Source organism: Hordeum vulgare, chromosome 3H (assembly GCF_904849725.1).
Source record: "Hordeum vulgare subsp. vulgare chromosome 3H, MorexV3_pseudomolecules_assembly, whole genome shotgun sequence".
NCBI lineage: Eukaryota > Viridiplantae > Streptophyta > Magnoliopsida > Poales > Poaceae > Hordeum > Hordeum vulgare.
Genome location: NC_058520.1, coordinates 163,329,863 through 163,336,826, shown reverse-complemented (window position 1 = coordinate 163,336,826; position 6,964 = coordinate 163,329,863).

The following is a 6,964-nucleotide window of genomic DNA, read 5'->3' as shown; positions in this document are numbered from 1 at the left end:
GGAGGAAGGCATTGCTGACCCGTCGTCCTTCGGACCTTGCATCCTCATGGATCCTTTCCCCGAAGGCTTCACCTTGGCGCGCTACACCCCTAAGTACAATGGCTCTACCAAGCCCGAGGATTGGTTGACCGACTACACCACCGCTGTCGGTATCACCGGCGGCAACAAGCGCGTAGTCGTATTCTATGCGCCCCTCATGCTGCTCGGCTCTACCCGGACCTGGTTAACAGCTTGTCGGCTGGCAGCGTGAATGACTAGCTGGACTTCCAGGAGGCATTTGTGTGCAACTTCAACGGCACGTACAAGCGCCCTGGTCGGCCCGGGCAGCTTGCCCTGTGCGTACAGGGCCCGGCCGAGCAGCTCCACGACTAGCTCACGCGGTGGAACGAGCTCCGCAACTCCTGCGAGGTCGTCCATGAAGTGCAGGCGATCGAGTACTTCATTGACGGCTATTGAGACGGCACCTTCCTCAAGCACAGGCTTATGCGCCGGGAACCTACCACTCTTGCGCAGCTGATGGTCGTCGTCAACCAGTACGCTGAGGCCAAGTCTTCCATGAGGCTCCCCGTACTCGTCGACGCGGCCGGCAAGCCGACCATGTCCAAGTCGGCTGCCACCCAGGCAGCCGGCCGATCCAGCTGGATCAGGGAAAGCGCAAGACCGACCAACCGGACGCCCGCCACGATGCCCAACAGGTCGTGGCCATCGAGGATGGCTGCATGGCAGACGGCCAAGGCCCCATCCGGCTCCAACACACCAACGAAGGCAAGAAGGGGTAGTAGGCCAAGTATACCTTCTAGTCCATGCTCGACGGCCCCTGCAAGTTCCACAACGGGGCCAAGCCGGCGACGCACACCGGCAGTGCAGTTGGTTCACCAAGATCGCACGTGGCGAGGTCATGCCGCTTGCGCCGCCGCTGCCGCCTTCCGCTCCGGGAGCTAGCGGGCCCACGACGTATACGCTCAATGGGATGCCACCTACGACCTCTTCACCAGCGAGCCTGACGACAAGCACAACCAGGGCAAACCCGCGCTGGAAGCCAATGCCATCGTCCCACCGGTCCCCGAGTGCATGCACTGGTCAGACAAGTCGATCACGTGGGTCCGCGAAGACCTTACGGTTGTGATGACGACGCCAGGCGGCTACGCGCTGGTGCTGGATCCCAATTTCATCTCCCAGCAAAGCACGTGTCGCTTCACGTAGTGTCGGCGATGCTAGGTCGACACCTATGGGAATCAACATGAAACTCTTCTGATCGTAAGGCGGGGAAAGATGACGTCAAGAGCAGAGCTAACGATCAACGCGCGGCAAGCCTTTTTACCCAGGTTCGAGCCGCTTACATGTAAAACCTACGTCCTACTTGTGTGATCGTATTAAGCGTTCTGTTGTTCGTTACAGTGATTGATGATAACCATCTTCTAGCCAATGTTTAAAGAGTCTAACCCCTTGTGAATGAGCTAAGGGCCCCCTTTTTTAGGCAAAGGGGTCACCTACAGTGCTCGGTGGTAGGTTCACGAGAAGTTACAGTGAACCTAGAGCGGTGCTTTTCCATCTACCGCTGTCAGGTGCATTAAATACACGTCTTGTCCTTGTCCGCAATGTGCTGGTGAAGACACATGTCCAGGCGTTTCGACACCTGCACCTCTGCGCTGGCGCATGCGGAATGCGCTGGAACTTGGGGGGCGGTGGCACTGTGGCAGGGGCGGTTGGCCTCCAGTGTCCAGCCCGTCATCCCGGCAAGGGAGCTTGCTGGGGCCTTGGGTCTTCGTCCCGGCAAGCGGTTGTCGTCCTTGCAAGGGAGCTTCGCCGAGGCCTTTTGCCTGGAGAGTTCATCACGCGCAAATGGGTGTGCCTTGGTTATCTTCCCGGCAAGGCGGGTTTGCCGGGGCCTTGGTAATCTTGGGGGTGCATCTTGTCTGGATCCTGCCATGCCCTACCATCACGGGATGTTTGCGCATGTGCAAAAGTCTGGGGCACCAGGGACCCCAGTCTTTAGTGCAACGGCAGTAGCCCCCGGGCTTGGGCCACACACACGCGCGGAGCGTTGTTGTGCAAGGCCCAAACAGGTGCACGGGCCTTCGTGGCTGGATCTGCTGTTTGTTTCCTTTCCCCACGACGCGCATTGGATGCGCGAAGTGGGAGGTCATGCACAGAGTGGCCTCTTCGGCTCCTGAAACGCCTCTGCAACGCGCGTGGCATGCACAGTTATGGATGGATAGGTGGAAGACGAGGCCTTGAAAGGCGTAGTAGTAGTTGGGCCCGCCCGTGCATGCACTGGCGCATCTGGGAGGTTCTCTGTTTGCTCGTGAGCTCGAGCTATTGGGCGCGAGGGGTGGTGGCTTCTGCAGCAAGGGAGGCTAGCCCTCGCGCCCCGTCCTATAAATTGTGAGGGTTTGCGAGGGGTTTTGCTCACCCAACTCCCTCTGAATCCACCAATTCCTCGATCTTGGCCTTCAGAATCTTCTGCTGTCTGTAGGTGGCACTCGCCCCTAACCATGGTTAGGGGACGAGGTCAGCCACCGTCGGCCACCAAGGCGGCGAGGGGGTCCCGTTCTGATCATGCCACAGCTTCTGGGGGTGCCGCAGTGGAAGACATCCCGAACGCCCGTGGCAGAGGAAGGGCGAGGGGCCGCGGTCGCCGCGGAGGTCAAGGCCGGGGAGGCGGAGCACTACTCCCACGCCTCTGCCTTCCCCGGGGCTTGCTCCTATGGCGGCCCTCAATTTTGCTTTAGGGCCCCCCACGTGTGCTTCTCGACTGGTGCAAAGGTCGCTCGAGCGGCATTGAGAGCTCTGCTTTGAGAGACGGTGATGAGGGGGACAACGGCGGTAGTGGCGCTCCTCGCAGGTTCCGAGCCCGGGGGGTCATGTCGGAGTACAATCCTCCAAGCCCCGACTGACTGTCGTCCCTGCCGCCGGTGCCCGCTCACGCCTCTCCCCCTCCTTGCCGAGACCCACATCAATGCCTTGTATTCGAGACGGTGCGACCATTGGACCCGGCCCCTTCACTTCTTCCGGCGTTGCTCTCCACTGCGCAATTCTAGTCCAAGAGGGGCCAGCCTGTGTTGGGCAGTGGGCCGGCCCACTTTTTGCCTTTTTGAACATCGCTCCTCCGTGTAGGTAGATCCTCATCAAAAGACAGAGTCTTTAGGTTAGGATAACGACGCCTTGTAAGCAAAGCCAAATGTATCCATTCGGAGGAATGCAATGACCGTTTTGCCCTTCTCCAACTCCGTTCTTTGTTTGATTCATTTTTGCATAATCTGGGAGCTTGCCGGCAACAACCGGCAAGGCTACTTGCCGCGTTCAGTGCAACCATGGAAATCGCCAAGTGTATCTTGAGACGAAATCGGGTGCTACGTAGCCGCTTGCTCTGTTGATCAGGTTCACAACTGTTTAAAGGAGCTCTATGGCCATTCAGGTCATTTGAACGACTTTGAAACAAAGACAAGGTGCACCGAACTTTGGGTCCCTGTACGCGCAAACTCCACACACAAAGACTGGAAACTTTCGAAGGGAAAAGCAAAGAATCTATCTACTTCAGATCTGAATCTTTAAGCTTAAAAACTCATTTTCTCACGCCATGGTTGCAGGGCGTTTGAGTCTTCTGCCAGGGCGTCGGAGCCCTCGGCAAGCAGGGAACCACCGCTCCCGGCGGCCTTTTCCTCCAGCAAAGTCTTCTTGTCGACTGTCCTTGACCGTCGTTTCGAGGAAAAGCCTGCCAGGGTGTAACCCCTTTGCTTTTCTCTTGCTAGGCTGTGCTTGCGGAGACCCCGAGCGCGTCTTTGGGTGACGATGCGATGCTCTCAAGGGCGCAACACTCGCACTCGAGCGCGTGCCAGGGCTTCAGGACCGTGTGTTACATCGTCAACGACTATGCATCCCTCCGTGGAGGTGCGTCCTCCGGAGTATGCGCTGGGGCCTCTGTGAAGTGCCCAGGCACGCCCTCGGCAGCTGCGCATTGCCCCCCAAGCGACGCATAGGCCTAACGACGCTGTTCTTGGACCTTCCACCTCCCTGCCTCGCGTGCGTGTAGCAACGTGCTCGCGCAGGCCTTGGGAAGCCATAGCAGAACAGGGAGACCGCCGCGGTACCCCGTTTCCGGGGAGTGCGGCGTAGCGCCCAAACTTTGATGGAGCCGGTGCTGAGTTTGCTCTGATTCATGCACAACTCCACACGCCCTACCTGTCGTGCCAAAGATGTCGATTATACTAGGTCGACACCTATGGAAATCAATGTGAAACCCTTGTGATCGTAGGGTGGGTAAAGATGACGTCAAGAGCAGACCTAACGATCAACGCCCGACAAGCCTTTTTACACAGGTTCGGGCCGCTTACGCGTAAAACCCTACGTCCTGCTTGTGTGATCGTATTAAGCGTTCTGTTGTTTGTTACAGTGATTGATGATAACCGTCTTCTGGCCAATGTTCAAAGCGTCTAACCCCCTTGTGAATGAGCTAAGGGCCTCCTTTTATAGGCAAAGGGGTCACCTACAGTGCTTTGTGGTAGGTTCACGAGAAGTTACACTGAACCTAGAGCGGTGCTTATCCATCTACCGCTGTCAGGTGCATTAAATGCACATCTTGTCCTTGTCAGCAATGTGCTGGTGAAGACACGTGTCTATGCATTTCGACACCTGGACCCCTCCGCTGGCACATGCGGAATGCGCTGGAACTTGGGGGCGGTGGCACTATGGCTAGGGCGGTTGCCCTCAAGTGCCCAGCCCGTCATCCCGGCAAGGGAGCTTGCTAGGGCCTTGGGTCTTCCTCCCGACAAGGAAGCTTGACGGAGGCTTCGGTTGTCGTCCCAGCAAGGTAGGTTTGCCGAGGCCTTGTGCCTGGTGAGTTCATCACACCCACTAAACGGGCGTAGCCTTGGTTATCTTCCCGACAAGGCAGGCTTGTCAGGGCCATGGTAATCTTGGGGTGCATCTTGTCTGGATCCTGCCACGCCCTACCGTCAGGGGCTCTTTCCGCCCGTGCACAAGTCTGGGACACTAGGGATCCTAGTCTTCAGTGCACCAACACGCGTTTATTCATTGATGGCGGTAGCGGCATCAACATTCTCTACCACAACACCATGCAAAAGCTCGTCATCGTGGAGTCCAAGCTCTAGCCGACTTGGGCGGTGTTCCACGACATCGTCCCTGAGCACTCTTGCTCGCCGATTGGTAGGGTTTAGTTGGGCGTGTTGTTTGGCTCGCCGAAGAACTTCCGCTGTGAGCCGATCTGGTTCGAGGTCTTCAACCTCAGCAGGTCCTACCAGGCTATCTTGGGCCGGCCTGCCCTGGCTAAATTCATGGTAGTCCCCGCATTACGCCTACCTGAAGATGAAGCTGCTAGACCCGCACGAAATCGTAACAATCACCAGGAACTACAAGAAGTCATCCGAGTGCGCTCTGGTAGGATCCAAGCTGGCCGAGTCGCTCGTTATCGCCGAGGAGCAGCGACAAATCGACCGGCTAGTGGCCCTTGCACACGAGCCGGCGGCCTTGCCCGAGCCCCGGCTGAAGCAGCCGCCTGCTGAATCCTAGTTCCAGCCGGCCATCGGCAAGGACACCTAGAGGGTCCCTCTGGACCCGGCTAACCCCACAGGCAAGTACGTCTTGGTGGTGGCCGGCCTTAGCAGCAAATAGGAAAGCGAGCTCATCGACTTCCTCCATGAGAATCGGGAAATCTTTGCATGGTCCCCAAAGGACATGCCAGGGGTCCCGAGGAAGTTTGCCGAGAACTTCCTCCACGTCGGGTTGAAAGCAAAGTTGGTTCGGCAACCCCTATGCCGCTTCTCAGAGGAGAAGCAGAAAACCATTTGTGAAGAGGTTGCTCGGCTGCTAGCAGATGGCTTCATCTTGGAAGTCTTCCACCCACACTGGCCTCACGCATGTGTATCAACTACACAAGCCTAAACAAGGCATGGCCCAAGGGTCTGTTTGCTCTGCCTCGTATCGATAAAGTGATCGACTCGACCTGCCGGCTGCGAGCTGTTGTCCTTCCTAGACGCCTATTCACGCTACCACCAGATCAAGCTAAATCCAGTGGATCGGCTAAAGACAACTTTCGTCACACCCTTCGGTGCGTTTTGCTACATTACGATGACGTTCGGGCCGAAAAATGTCGACGCCACGTTCTAGCGCTACATGCAATGATGCCTCTACGGGCAGATCAAGCTGAATCCAGCCGATCAACTCAAGAGAACTTTCGTCACACCCTTCGGTGCGTTTTGCTACATTAATCACTACTGGAATTCGGAATTTTGCCGTTTGCCTTACCTTTGTCGTCTGCTGACGCATGGCAAAGGTACTCTTTGCGGTCAGCTGTCACAGTGCTGACGACAAAGAGGTCGCTGATGGCAAAGGTTTAATTTGCCGTCGGCCACCTCTTTGCCGTCCGCTAGCGGACGGCAAAGGGTGGGTGGACGGCAAAGCTCCCCCCAAACGGCCGAAAGCCCACCCCCACCCACCCCGCCGTTTTGTTGTCCGCCAACCTCCCTTTGCAGACGGCAAAGGGGGCATGGCCCTAACGTCTCCGGCGCCTCTAACGGCTCCCACCCCGCACCCACTCCTTGCCCGCCTACCGCCTCTCTCTCTCGCGCGCGCGCCGTCCTCTGCCCACCCGCCGCCGCGGAAGCTCCCCTACCCAGCCACCCGCGCCGCCTCATTCCCGGCCGCCGCCCCCGTCCCACCTCCCTCCCGACCGCCGCCCCCCTCCCACCTCCCTCCCGGCCACCGCCCCCCTCCCAACTCCCTCCCGACTGCCCCCATCCCACCTCCCTCCCGATCGACGCACCCCTCCCACCTCCCTCCCAGTCGCCGCCTTCATCCCACCTCCCTCCCGGCCGCGCCTCCCCTCCCACCACCCTCCCGGCCGCCGCCCCCCTCCCACGTCCCTCTTGGTCGCCGCCCCGGCCTCACCTCCCCTGTGCCAGCGACCCCGGTGCCCTCCCCTCCGGTTAGTACTGTTTTTCATATT